General features: G+C 44.8%; 1 pseudogene; it reads left to right on the top strand.

The window, feature by feature from the left end:
• Positions 1-14,489: 14,489 nt before the first annotated feature.
• LOC126249882 (5S ribosomal RNA) lies at positions 14,490-14,608 on the top strand (annotated as a pseudogene).
• The last annotated feature ends 257 nt before the right edge of the window (positions 14,609-14,865 follow it).

Raw genomic sequence — 14,865 nt, 5'->3', positions numbered from 1 at the left:
CCTCCCGACACCATTTTTCGGAACGGTATGGTGTAGCAGCCTAGTCCCGGCCAGTGAGCGAGATTGGTTAACGCGTCTGACTGCCATACCTCAGGCCCGAGTTGGATTGCCGGCCGGGCCGGAGATTTTCTCCGTTCACGTACTGGGTGTTGTGTTGTCCTCACCATCATTTCATCTCTCATCGACGTGGCACCAACTGAAAAGACTTCCAACCCAGAGGCCGAGCTTCCCAAGGTGGGGACTCCAGGCTATCAATACCACACGATCATTTCATTTTTCACTGTCCCATTCATATGCGTGCAGCTGTGTGAACATTGTTATTGTCGTCTTGGAGCATCGGAGTGTCCATAACGTGCTTATCATGATGACGCAGACGAAAGGGCAACACTTGTTTGCAAGAATGTTGAAATAAGCATCCTGGTGCATCTTCACAGCAACTTGAATGAGTGGGTCCAAGTCATAGTGCAAAAAAACACTCACAAAAAATTACATAACCTATTCTGGCAATAACAACACTACCAACATACAGCTTATTAAACGCCTCACTGGGCGGTCATTGCACTCGAGGCCTTGAACCTCTTGAAGAAGTGGCACCATTTCCGTTTTCTGGGCCACACTACATTCCTCCAATCAACTACTGTTCACTTTCTGCCTTTTTTGGACCACTGAAGATAGGCAGTTTCACATATCGCTGTGAGAAATGGCCTTTTGCGAGATGCTCGAGTCCACATGTCCAATGCGTGCAGTTCTCTACGCAAGGTTCGTGCTAAAATGGTTGAGACGGCCCCGCATTTCGACAACTCCTGTAGAGATTGAAACGAATTGTTATTGACAACGCCTGACATTCCTCTCTGGTCGTTTCTGGTTAGGTTACTTTTATGACCACTGGTCTTACGCCGTGTTACAAGGATGAGAGCGATGTCGCATTCCTTGTAGCGAGGTTGAACACTCCGTGGTCATACAGCAACAAATCAGGTATTTTCATTCGCGGTGTGGCATTGGCGGGATCAAACAGATTAGCTTCTTTCTGCCATTCAATCAAGTCTCCATCCAACCAATCTTACTGCAGTGATTCCATGCAAGTGACTAGCACACACACATCATTTCACTGACTTGGCTTACGTCAGCGATGGAGGCTCACACAAGTGCCTGATACCTGTTATACACCATCTACAAGGCTCCAAAGGCTCAGTGTGCTCTTTTAAGGGTCTGACTAATGTTTTGTCTGGTGAGCTTGTCGGTATTGCGTTATATCGGTTCTCGACCATCACGCAATCTTTACCGGTTGTTTGCTCACGCTTGACAATATAATGCGAACTGAGCTTTGTTTAATGGCTGTGTAATTGCTGCCACTGGTTACTCGTGTACATAATATGTTGTGTGCGTGTGTCTGTGCGTCCATGGCGATACGGTAACGGGAATTACATCCACCCTTTCGCGCAGCATATCTCAGCTCTCAAGGTGGTAGATCCCAATTTACAATGCATTTTTTCCTGGAGCAAATCAGATCCAATTACCACCGATTTCTTATGGTCGTTAAGGCCGTTGATAGATACTGCCGTTGGTGGGGTGACTTATGTGCTTCAGCGATACAGATAGCCGTACCGTATTCCCATGCAAAGGAGGTGTATCTGTTGAGAGGCCAGACAAACGTGTAGTTTCTGAAGAATGGCAGCAGCCTTTTCGGTAGTTGTAGGGGCAACGGTCTGAATGATTGACTGAACGGGCCTTGAAACATCAGCCAAAACGGCCTTACTGTGCTGGTACTGGAAACGGCTGAAAGTAAGGGGAAATACAGCCGTAACTTTTACCGAGGGCATGCTACGCTACTGTATCGTTAAATGATATTGACGTTCTCTTGGGTAAAATATTTCGTAGGTAAAATAGTCTTCAATTCGGATCTCCGGGCGGGGGCTACTCAGGAAGATGTCATTATCAGGAGAAACAAAACTGGCGTTCTACGAATCGCAGCGTAGAATGTCAGATCACTTAATCCAGCAAGTAGGTTAGAAAATTTTAAAAGGATTCATGAGGGACTGGAATTCGTTAGTAGGAAAAGGAAGAGAAGAAAAAATAGTAGATAAATGTGGACTGGGGGAAAGGAATGAAAGAGGAAACCACATAGTAGAATTTTGCCCAGAGCATAATTTCATCATCGGTAACACTTGGTTTAAGAATCATGAAGTAGATTAAAACTGAGGGAATTGCAAAAAGGTAGGAAATTAAAGAGAAGGGACTGGATAAACTGAAAGAACCAGAGGTTGTTCAGAGCTTCAGAGGGATCATTAGCTAACAACTGTCGAGAAGAGAGGAAAGGAATACAGTAGAAGTAGAATGGGTAGCTTTAAGAGATGAAATAGTGAAGGCAGCAGATGATCAAATAGGTAAAGAGGCGAAGCCTGGTAGAAATCCTTGGATAACTGTCGTATGTCCGACCTTTGTATCTACACAGTGACTTTACTAATGTGTGCAAACTTAGCTTACCACTTAGCGTGCAAATGGACAAAACATCTGAACTGTCTTCTCAAGCCCAGGGTGTCAAACAGACATTCTAAATAAATAAGACCATTGCCCTGTAAGGCAGCTAATATCAGGTGCAGATCGTAACAAGAATCATCAGAAATGCTGCTGTCACGTACCTGAAATGCATGAATTAATAAAAGTGAAAGTTTGGTGTCTATTCTAGAAAGACAAAAAGCGGTTCCCTTTTTTTTCTACATATAATTAATCAACTGTTGCTTTCAGGGGTCAAGTGATAAACAACAATCATTATCAATTACTTTTGACACTCAGTAACAAAATATTTAATTATTGGACATACTGAAATGACACTTATTAAAATCGCTATCTCTACGCATAAAAATCTTTTATCACAGGAAAGAATGATTATTAAAAATCCTCATCAGCTCATTTAAATCTACATTGTTGTAGCTGGTCAACGCACTGAGTTGGTGGAGAATAAAGTTACTTTTTGAGCCAATGAAAAAAAACTCCCATATACTCAATGTGAGGGTAGGTTAGTATCCTAGCTTTTGGTATTCAATGGTCCATGCGTACACAAGTTGGAGTGAGCAAAAACTAGACTCAACATTTACTGTGGCCTAATGCACAATGGCACTTTACCAAGTGGCATCTGCAATGGCGTTGTCTTCGTGCTGGATCTGAAACGCTAATTCCCTACTCTGGCCTTGACTGAATTCACTGAGTCGCAACTTTCCTGCTTTCCGTAGAATATTAATCTTTCCCAAGTCAAAATAATGGCTGCTGCACACTCGCTATGGGTTGAAGCGACGTGCAAAATTTCTTTGACGCAAAAATTCCCACAGGAATAGTGTTAACTACCGCTTTGCTACCTGCCGCCACGATACGTGAAGCGTATCGTCCTCACTTCACAGAAAGCAAAGCTCTCACCACTCGCGCTTATTTCCACACACTTTTGTGGTCCGTCGCGAGAGGAGAGAGGGTTATATAGAGGCTTAATTTTAGGTCTCAAAATACTTTTATATAATGAGGATATCCCCACCGTGTAGCGTCTGTGTCGCCAAGTATGGCTTCAGCCAGTCACTGTCTCGCTAGAGGTGAATACATTTTTATTTTTCTTGGATTGCAGCCTATCCCTGTTAATGACTAGCAGCCACTTACCCTCAGTCCTGGTCTTATTTGTATTAAAAGGAATAATGTATTGTTCTGGCCTTATCCCTTTCTGCGCTGAAGCTCACCATTCTCTTGCTAAATGCGAGTTTTACAATATCATTAACCACCTGATCGGTTCGTCTCCAAAATGCATTTCACTTTAACTTGTTTGTTCATGCAAGTCCATATTGTGGTGTCACCGCCAGATACCACACTTGCTAGGTGGTAGCTTAAATCGGCCGCGGTCCATTAGTACATGTCGGACCCGCGTGTCGCCACTGTGCGATCGTAGACCGAGCGCCACCACACGGCAGGTCTAGAGAGACTTACTAGCACTCGCCCCAGTTGTACGGACGACATTGCTAGCGACTACACGTACGAAGCCTTTCTCTCATTTGCCGAGAGACAGTTAGAATAGCCTTCAGCTAAGTCCATGTCTAAGACCTAGCAAGGCGCCATTAGCCTAACATAGCTTGTTTCTAAAGAGTCTCACTTGTATCGCCACAATCTCCAGATGTCTCATCAAGAACGATGTATACAAAGGATGGATTAAAGTTAAGTATTCAAGAAGCTACGTACTTTTCTTTATAACATTCATTACGTATCCTGTTTCAGACCTCACTCCATCCTTCGTGAGTTAGCGCGTGCATCTTGGCCGCCTCTTTCAATTAGTGTGCGTAGTGTTGGCAAGTCTGCCGACACTACACATATATTGGCAGATATTGTTTTTTTTTAGTTTTCGTTACATGATATTAACTGCAATTGCCTTTTGTTGATGTAATGTAAGTATTATTTTCTGAGGATCTCGTACTGTATCGTACTGTCGTTATGGATCAAGCTCATGTATTGTCCGTAAAATCCGGGTGCCTTACATAACAGAAGAGATACTGAATTTAACTGATGAAAACAGAAAATATAAAAATGCAGCAAATGAAGCAGGTGAAAGGTAATATAAATGTCTAAGAAATGAGATTTACAGGAAGAGCAAAATTACTAAGCAGTAATGGCTAGAGGACAAATATAAGGAGTTAGAAGCATATATCAGTAGGAGAAAGATCGATACTGCCTGTCGGAAAATTAAAGAGGCTTTGGGAGAAAACAGAAGCAGCTGGATGAATATCATGAGCTCAGATGGAAAACCAGTTCTAAACATAGAAGGGAAAGCTGAATAGTGGGAAGAGTATATAGAGGGTCTCTACAAGGGAGATGAACTTGAAGGCAATATTATCAAAGGGAAGTGGACGTAGATGAAGATGACATGGGCGATATGATACTGCGAGAAGAATTTGACGATAGACTGAAATTCTAAATCGAAACAAACCCCTAAGAGTAGACAACATTCCCTCAGAGCTACTGATAGCCTTGGGAGAGCCAGCCATGACAAAATTCTTCCATCTGGTGTGAAAGACGTATGAGACAGGTTCAGTACCCTCAAACTTCAAGAAGAATGTAGTAATTCCAATTCCAAAGAAGGCAGATGCCGATAGGTGTGAATGCTATAGATGATGGTGATGATGAGGTCCCATACTCTGAGGAGCGTAGGGAACGATGCGGGAGACTCGCACTGCCGGCTAGGCAAGGTAGTAGCGGAGGTGGTTTGCCATTGCCTTCCTCCGACCGATGATGATGATGAAGACAAAACAGCAACACCCAGTCATCTCGAGGCAGGGAAAATCCCTAACCCCGCCGGGAATCGAACCCGGGACCCCGTGCGCAGGAAGCGAGAACGCTACGCAAGACCACGAGTAGCGGACAATGCTATAGAACTATCAGTCTGATAAGTCGCGATTGCAAAATACTAACACGAATTCCTTACAGAAGAATGGGAAAAGTGGTAGAAGACACGGGAAACGCCAGTATCGGTTCCAGAGAAATGTAGGAACAAGCGAGGCAATACTGATCCTACGACTTCTAATATGAGCATTTATAGACTTAGAGAAAGCTTTTGACAGTATTTACTGGAATACTCTCTTTGAAATTCTGACGGTGGCAGTGGTTAAATACAGGAGCGAAGGACTATTTACAACTTGTGCAGAAACCAGACGGTAGTTTTAAGGGCCGAGAGGCATGAAAGGGAAGCAGTGGTTGAGAAGGGTGTTAGACAGTGCTGTTGTCTATGCCCTACGTTATTACATCTGTACATTGAGCAAGCAGTACAGGAACAAAAGAAAATATGGAGTAGGAATTAAAGTCCAGGGAGAAGAAATAAGAACTTTGAGGTTTGCCGATGACGTAATTCTCTCAGAGACAGCAAAGAGCTCGGAAGAGTAGTTGGACGGAATGAACAGTGTCTTTAAGACACTGGACATAGGGACATAAGATGAACATCAACAAAAGAAAACAAAGATAATGAAACGTAGTCGAATTAAATCAAGTGAAGCTGAGGGAATTAGATTAGGGAACGAGACACTTAAAGCCAGTAGACGATGTTTGCTGTTTGGGCAGACAATAACTGAAGACCTCCGAAGTATAGAGGATATAAAATGTAGACTCACAATGATAAGAAAAGAGTTCTTGAATAAGAGGAATTTGTTAATGTCAAGTACAGATTTTAGTGTCAGGAAGTCTCTTCTGAAAGTATTTGTATGATTGCAGCCATGTGTGGAAGTGAAACATGGGCGATAAACAGTTTTTATGAGCACAGAGGGGAGCAAAAGCTTCTGAAATGTGGTGCTACAGAAGAATGTTGAAGATTAAATGGATAGGTAACGTAACTAATGAGAAGATGCTGAACAGAACGTAGGGGCAAAGAAATTTGCGGCGCAAGCTAACTAGAAGAAGAGATCGGTTGGTAGGACACATACCTGGACATCAAGGGATCACCAATTTAGTACCGGGGGGAAGTGGGGGGGATAAAAATCGTGAAGGGAGACTAAGGGATGAATACAGTAAGCAGATTCAGAAGGATGTAGGTTGCAGTAGTTACGCGGAAATGAAGAGGTTTGGACAGGATAAAGTAACATGATGAGCTGCATCAAACCAGATTTTGGACTGAAGACCGCAACAGCAACAAAATTAAAGTGCAGCTGTAATTATCGTATGGAAGCGAAACTTAGTAGATATGTTAATACGATAATGTGGAACCGATTTACGCTGGAAAAAATTAGTTCTCGTTTTCGTCACCAGGTGAAAATGAAAAAACTGGTAGAAGACCCGGGAAAGACCAGTGTGGGTTCCGGAGAAATGTAGGAACACACCAGCCAATACTGACCCCTCCAGTGTCTCAGATGTAAACGTCGTTTACGGATGCAGCATTTTGTCGACGTCTCAAAATAAATAAATAAATAAAATGGTTCTGAGCACTACGGGACTAAACTTCTGAGGTCTTCAGTCCCCTAGAACTGAGAACTACTTAAACCTATCTAACCTAAGGACACCAAAAACGTCCATGCCCGAGGCAGGATTCGAACCTGCGACCGTAGCGGTCGCGCAGTTCCAGACTATAGCGCCTAGAACCGCTCGGCCACCCCGGCCGGCTGTTGGGAAGGCACTCGACAACAAGATCATTAGAAATGGAGCACAAGGTCGATTGGAAATGAGTAAAAATGAAATTGATCGTCTCCTTTAATAGGAACTACCACGGAATTAGTCTTAAGCTGCTTAGGAAAATCGGAGCAAACTTACATCTGGATAGCTCGACCAGTATTAGAACCTCCCTACTCCAGAATGTGATCTATCGTTCGAACCACAACGCCACCTCACCTGTAACACGCGTAAAGCTTTTTAATTCTCTGAAAACCCATAAGCAGAGATCCTATGTACAATCGGCAAGGCTGCAGTTCCACCAAAATCGTAAACAATCATGACAGTCTTATTAGTCACCGGTAGATGAAAGTACGCGATCTTAACCGCAGATGTGTTTTCAAAAATGGCTCTGAGCACTATGGGACTTAACATCTGAGGTCATCAGTCCCCTATAACGTAGGACTACTTAAACCTAACTAACCTAAGGACATCACACACATCCATGTCCGAGGCAGGATTCGAACCTGCGACCGTAGCGGTCGCGCAGCTCCAGACTGTAGCGCCTAGAACCGCTCGGCCACACCAGCCGGCATGCGTTTTCATGAAATGAGTGAAGCCAGAATGCAAGAAATTAGGGATGTGGCGCATGGATAACACAGTAGACTTTTATTCGGGGGAACGTGGTCCTAATTCCCGTCTAGCCACCAAAGATTAGTTCTTCCATCCTTTTCCCCAGTTCTTTAAGATATGCGACGGAACGGTTCCCTTGTAAGGGCGCGGTACATTTCCCTCCCTATTCTTCCCTAATCCGAGCCTGTGCTTCGCCTCTAATGACCTCGTCGTCGACGGAACGTTGAACTCCAATATCCCTTCCTTCCGGAATGCAAGTAGTCTTGTACTCAATTGATTATAAACGTAAATGTATGTCTCGGTTCCGTGGAGGGAATTAGAAAAGCACCATTGCGCCTCTGAGGGTCACTCGGAAAATGTATGCAAATAGCGGTAGGGCAGTAGACTACGTAACCAGCGAATCAGGAGGTGTAGTGTTGTTAAAAAAAAAATAAAAAAAGATTAAATCTATTTCACAAGACTATATGAAGGATGTAGAAACTTGGTGTGAATTTTAACATAGACATGGAAACTAAAACTTTAAGTTGGCGCCATTTGTAATTGATCCGAAGCCGGCCGAAGTGGCCGTGCGGTTAAGGGCGCTGCAGTCTGGAACCGCAAGACCGCTACGGTCGCAGGTTCGAATCCTGCCTCGGGCATGGATGTTTGTGATGTCCTTAGGTTAGTTAGGTTTAACTAGTTCTAAGTTCTAGGGGACTAATGACCTCAGCAGTTGAGTCCCATAGTGCTCAGAGCCATTTAGCCAATTGATCCGAGTAAAGATCTCCTTGGTGCAGTTGACTAGCTCTCTCGATCATTATAAAATTGCGATAACACGCCAAAAACTTCATTTTTCAGTCATGCGGATACCACTGCACTTGCCCCTGCATGAAATGTCATTTCCTACTCGTGAGGTGTCTCAACAATGGATCTGCTGTAAGAGGTGTACGTATCTATCATTACTCCACTGGCCTCCAAGGTCACCTCATCTTAAGGTAGCTGACGTTTTCGTGGAGATATTTGAAAGATTCCTCCTACGTGCCTTTCCTTCCAACAACTTTGGGTGTGAAACTTCCTGGCAGATTAAAACTGTGTGCCCGACCGAGACTCGGACTCGGGACCTTTGCCTTTCGCGGGCAAGTGCTCTACCATCTGAGCTACCGAAGCACGACTCACGTCCGGTCCTCACAGCTTTGCTTCTGCCAGTACCTCGTCTCCTACCTTCCAAACTTCCAGGAAGTTTCTTATCAGCGCACACTCCGCTGCAGAGTGAAAATCTCATTCTGGAAACTTTGGGTGTATTGTGACGCCGCATAGCAAAATATGTCAATACAGTAGTTTTAGACAATGCTTGTAACTGTATATAACGAGTTTTATTGTCGTCGTCTGAATGTTGGTTGTTTGACCGGTCGAGAGGTAATTGAGTATTTGTGAATGGCGAATGAGACTTTTGATGATAAACATTGTGTAAAAAGGATGCCACGGTTGTATTTGCATGCATGTAGGTGGTGTACCCCTGCAAAATCGGATGGTTCTGTTAAAATAAATCCCTTTTAAGCCTATGCGAAAGTTAAAATTCACGCCAAGTTTCTACACTGACGGAAAAAAGAATTGTGCGACATTAATGAAAGTTGGTAGGACTGCTTCTATATCTGAAGGATGAGTCTACTCAGTCACTCAAGAGTGGCAATAGTAGCGCCACAATGTGGATGTAAATCACGTCTGCTTTAAATACGCGCTGTAACGGTCATGAGCGTTACTTACCTCAGAGACTGGACGCAGGAAGCTGATGTTAGTCAAGAAGCCTTTAAGACGGCGAAGACGCCACTATCAAGAGCTCACTGGGTTTTAACGAGGTAGTGTAATAGTGATACGAGAAGCAGGGTGTTCCTTCCACGATATTGCAGAAAGGCTTGGCCAAAATGTAGCCAGTGTGCTCGTACATGACTGCAGTCAGCGGTGGTCACGGGAATGTACTGTCACAAGAACACCAGCCTCTGGATGGCTATGTGGCACTACCGAGAGGGAAGATAGTCGTGTTCGGCATGTGGCTGTGGCGCGCCGTACTGCGTCTGTAGCAGCAGTTCCAGCAGCACTTGGCGCCACAGTGATGCAACAAACTGTTATAAATCGATTACTTCAAGGACATTTCGGATACAGACGACATTTAGTGTGCATTCCACTTATCCCAAACCACCGTCTTTTGCGACGTTGGTGGTGACAAGCTAGAGGTCATTGGAGGACGGAGTGAAGGTTTGTTGTGTTGGCTGATGAAATCCGGTCCTGCCTTGGTGTCAGTGTTAGTTAGGAGGAGGGCAAATGAGAGCCTGCTACCAACCTGCCAGCTGCCTAGACACACTGGACGTACGAGGGCTATCCACAAAGTACATTACGTTTTAGTTTGTGTCCGTTAGGGGCGGGGATAGCGCGGCCATCTTGGTGTCATGGCATTCCGCAGCTCAGTCGGCATCCTGCCGTGCTAGTGAGAGGTTCGTGCTGTACACCGTTGAGTTACTGTGACAGTTTGAAATGTCAGCGTTAATTGAAAATGCCGCGAAGTGTGAAGTGCGTGCTGTAATAAGGTTTCTGACTGCAAAAAACTGCACACCGATAGAAATCTATCGGCAGCTTTGTGAAGTGTATGGGGACAACATAATCACTGAAGGTGGAGTGCGTCAATGGCTCATAAAATTTAAAAATGGCCGAACTAACGTTCACGATGAAGAGCGAAGTGGAAGACCCAGCATAGTGACTGCCGAACTTGTCGAAAAAGTCGATGCCGCGGTCCATGAAAACCGTAATTTCACAATAACGGAACTCTCTATGAGTTTTCCACAAATTTCACGAAGTTTGTTGCACGAAATCATTACCAGAAAGCTTGGTTACCACAAGTTTTGTGCAAGATGGATACCAAAAATCTTGACAGAGATTCACAAAAATCAGCGAATGGCTGCAGCGATAACGTTTTTGGACGCTTACGAGAAAGATGGCGACTCATTACTCGATTGCATCGTTACTGGTGACGAAACATGGGTTAAGCATGTGAACTGCGAGACAAAATTGCAGTCAATGCAATGGGGGCACACAAATTCCCCTCCCCCCCCCCCCCCCCAAAAACCCAAGAAATGCATCCAGACAATGTCGGCAAGGAAGGTGATGGCGACTGTCTTTTGGGACAGAAAAGGTGTGATTTTTGTGGATTTCCTGGAAAGAGGCACTACAATAAACTCTCAAAGGTATTGCCAAACTCTGCACAACCTCAGAAGAGCAATACAAAAGAAGCTCAGGGGAAAGTTGGGCTCAAAGATCTTGCTGATTCACGACAACGCCCGGGCCCACCCGGCAAATGCCACTCGTGAAGTTCTCGAATCTTTTAAGTGGGAGTTGTTTCCTCATCCGCCGTACAATCCCGACCTGGCACCGAGTGACTTCCACTTATTCCCAGCAATGAAGAAGTGGTTGGCTATGCAGCGTTTTGATAACGATGCACAGCTTCAAGAAGAGGTAGCCACGTGGTTGAAGGCGCAGGCGGCCGAATTTTACGACGAAGGAATTTCCAAGCTCGTCCATCGCTACGATAAGTGCCTTAATTGAAATGGCAACTATGCAGAAAAGTAGTATTTAAGTGTGGCTTTCATCTGCATATAATAAAAAAAATTCCAATACATTATTTATTTTTAATTCCAAAACGTAATGTACTTTGTGGATAGCCCTCGTACATCTGCACTTATGGTCTGGGGTACGATTTCGTATGACAGCAGGAGAACTGTTGTGGTTGTCCGACCCACCCTGCTTGCAAAATTGTACACTAGTATGGTGATCCGACCTGTTGTGCTACCATTCGCGAACAGAATTCCACGGGGTGTTTGCCAGCAGGATAAATCTCCCCCATATATCGCTGATGTAACCCAGCATCCTCTACACAGTGTCGTCACGTTGCCTTGGCCTGCTCATTCACCAAATCTGTTTGCAATTGAACACATATGGGACATAATTGGATGACATCTGCAGCATCATCTCCAACCAGCTCTATGACTGTACAACAGGCATGGTACTCCAGCTCACAAACTTACATCCGACACGTGTACGACACAATACATGCACGTTTGCATGATTGCATTCAGCATTCTGGTGTTTACACCGTTTTTTTTCTTTCACTGCATCTTCCTTCATGTACAAGATATTATCTTTTGAAATCCGATGAAACTTTTTGAACCACCCTTTACAATTCTAATAGGTCAGTGTACTACTTCAGTCAGCGTCGTAAATCCTCAAGAACAGAATCAACGTCATCGGGCTCCTGTTCTTCAACACCGCATTTTGTTCGCCTGCGCCCCAAGTTGAAAGCGTATCCAACCTGTTTTCGCAAACAGGAGAGCGGCAAGGGCCCGCGGCGCTAGGCATGTTGTTCAGCGTGTGACAAACAGGGCCCCGTCGCCACAGCGCGGACACGTCCCAGAGGCCATCAAGCAGCGCACCGCCGGACGTAAATCTCTCCATCGCCGCAGCGAGCGCTGACGACACCGCCCCGCAGCGGCTTTACATTATGTTCAGCATTCCCAATTCTCAAATAGTCTTTCTAGTCGACAGCAGTGTTGACTAATCAGAATATTTTGCTGCCATTTGACATCTTCGCTGACGTCACTCACACAATGTCGTGTTGTAGGTTATACTATCCAGCCTACAACGCAAAAGTATCGTACGGAAACTTCTCACGATCGCTCCTTCTCAAAGCAGTCAATAATCCTAGCATAAATTACACTGACGGAAAAGAATCGGAACACCAAAACATAATTAATGTAGAGCAATGAAACCTCCGCCTAGGTAACATATTTAAGTAATTAACATTGCAAGGTCACTAGTTAATGTACGCCAGAGATAAGCCATTGCAAATGTGAAATTCTGGTAAATTAATGATCGGTGTAACTGCCAGAATGTTGAATGCAAGCATGCAAAAGTACATGCATTCATTGTTGAGGTACCGGATGTCACTTTGTACGATGAAGTTCCATCCTTGTTGTAGTTGGTCGCACAATAGGGGGTCGGTTAATGCTGGTTGTGGATGACGCTGGAGTTGTCCGATGATGCCCCATATGCCCTAGATAGGAGACACATCTCCTGTTTGAACAGGCGAAGGCGACATGTAGACAGACTGCAACGCATGTTGGGTTACAATAGCGGTATGTGGGCGAGCGCTCTTCTGTTGGAAAATGCTGTTAATTAATGGCAGCACAACAGGTCGGATCACAAGACTGACATACAAATTTGCAGCCAGGGTGCGTGGGATAACCACGAGAGCGCTCCTGCTGTCATACGGAATCGCACCCCAGACGATAACACCAGGTGTGGTTCAAATGGCTCTGAGCACTATGGGGCATAACTGCTGAGGTCATCAGTCCCCTAGAACTTAGAACTACTGAAACCTAACTAACCTAAGGACATCACACACATCCATGCCCGAGGCAGGATTCGAACCTGCGACCGTAACGGTCGCGCGGCTCCAGACTGTAGCGCCTAGAACCGCTCGGCCACTCCAGCCAGCTCCAGATGTGGGTGCAATATTCTAGCACGCAGACAGGTTGCTTGCAGGTCCTCAGCTGGCCTCTTTCTAACATACATGGCCATTACTGGAACCGAAGCAGAACCAGCGTTCATCAGCAAATAAAACGGACCTTCACTCTGCCCTCCAATGAGCTCTCGTGTGAGACAACTGAAGTCGCAAGTGGAAGTGGGTTTGGGTTCACGGAATGCCCGCTACAGCTCGGAGTTTTCCTTGAAGTAAACTATTTGTAACATTTCATTGTGTCACTGCCGTGCCAACTGCTGCTCGAATTTCTGTAGCAGATGCAGAATCATGCGCTCGAGCCATAAGCCGAACGTGATTGTCGACACTGTCGATGGTGTCACGTGGCCTTCTCGTAACCCTATTACGCAACCTCGTTCAAACTCTGTGAGGTGCTGGTAAGGACGTCTTCGTCGCCTTAAAGGCATACTTGACTAACATCATATCAACATGTCCAATTTCAAAGGTATATAACGCTCACGACCGTTACAGTGTAAATTTAAATTAAACCTGGTCTGGATTCTCATAGTGGCGCTACTAGCTCCACTGTTTTTCGACTGGCGTGAAATCTGAATAGACATCTTTCAGCTCTAGAAACACGCCAGTCTACTTTCGTTTATGTCGCGCAGCTCTTTCATGGTGTTGAGAGTTTGTTTTATTTTATTTTACTTTTTTTTACGTTTTGTCGTCAGTTTATATCCAGGTTAAACCCCTTAATTGCTATTGGGTTTTAATTTAAAACATAATTAATCTGATATCTAAGGACGTTACTGTCCTAGCCTAAAGGGACATCGCCCAACAGCTTTTCCACGTTTCTTCGTGGGGATCTGGGTAATGTGAAGATTTTTTTAATTACATGCGCAGGCGCCTCTATGCCTCGAGTATCCGCCCTCGAAATGAAAATCACCCCAGTACGGTCCAGCTGTATGGAAATGATACATGCGTAAGAAAACGGAAGGAAGGACGGCTGTGACATGTGAACCATAGCTGTGTGGCCTGATAAACATGAATCATTCAATGAGGAGTAATGGGGCCTATAGACTACTGGAATGAGACAAGGATTCTGAACCCTTATAAATTTATTGATTATAGTTCGTGAATGATATGCAAGTAAAAATAATTAAACAAAATATTACTTGAAGGAAATCTGCGCAGATAGTAAAATCGAAAACACCATTGCTGTAGCTCATAGGAAAAGAAAAGAGCAGTGTTGCTCTAGGCCAACAGTCTTGCCGCAGTGGTAACATCGGTTCCCGTCAAATCACCGAAGTTAAGCGCTATCGGGCTTGACTAGCACTTGGATGGGTGACCGCCCGGGTGTGGCGAGCGCTGTTGAGAAGTGGGGTGTACTCAGCCCTTTTGAGGCTAATTGAGAAGCTACTTGATTGAAAAGTAGTGGCTCTGGTCACGAGTGCAGTGTACGAGGGCAGTGTACTGACTTTCTTTATTTCTTTCGCATTCGCCTTGTCCCACAGCAAAAAATGGCTCTGAGCACTATGCGAATCAACTTCTGAGGTCATTAGTCCCCTAGAACTTAGAACTAGTTAAACCTAACTAACCTAAGGACATCACAAACATCCATGCCCGAGGCAGGA

The sequence above is a fragment of the Schistocerca nitens genome, chromosome 3 (genome assembly GCF_023898315.1).
Source record: "Schistocerca nitens isolate TAMUIC-IGC-003100 chromosome 3, iqSchNite1.1, whole genome shotgun sequence".
In the NCBI taxonomy this organism is placed as follows: domain Eukaryota; kingdom Metazoa; phylum Arthropoda; class Insecta; order Orthoptera; family Acrididae; genus Schistocerca; species Schistocerca nitens.
The sequence above is the reverse complement of the archived record's forward strand: the minus strand, read 5'-3'. Positions and strand labels throughout refer to the sequence as shown.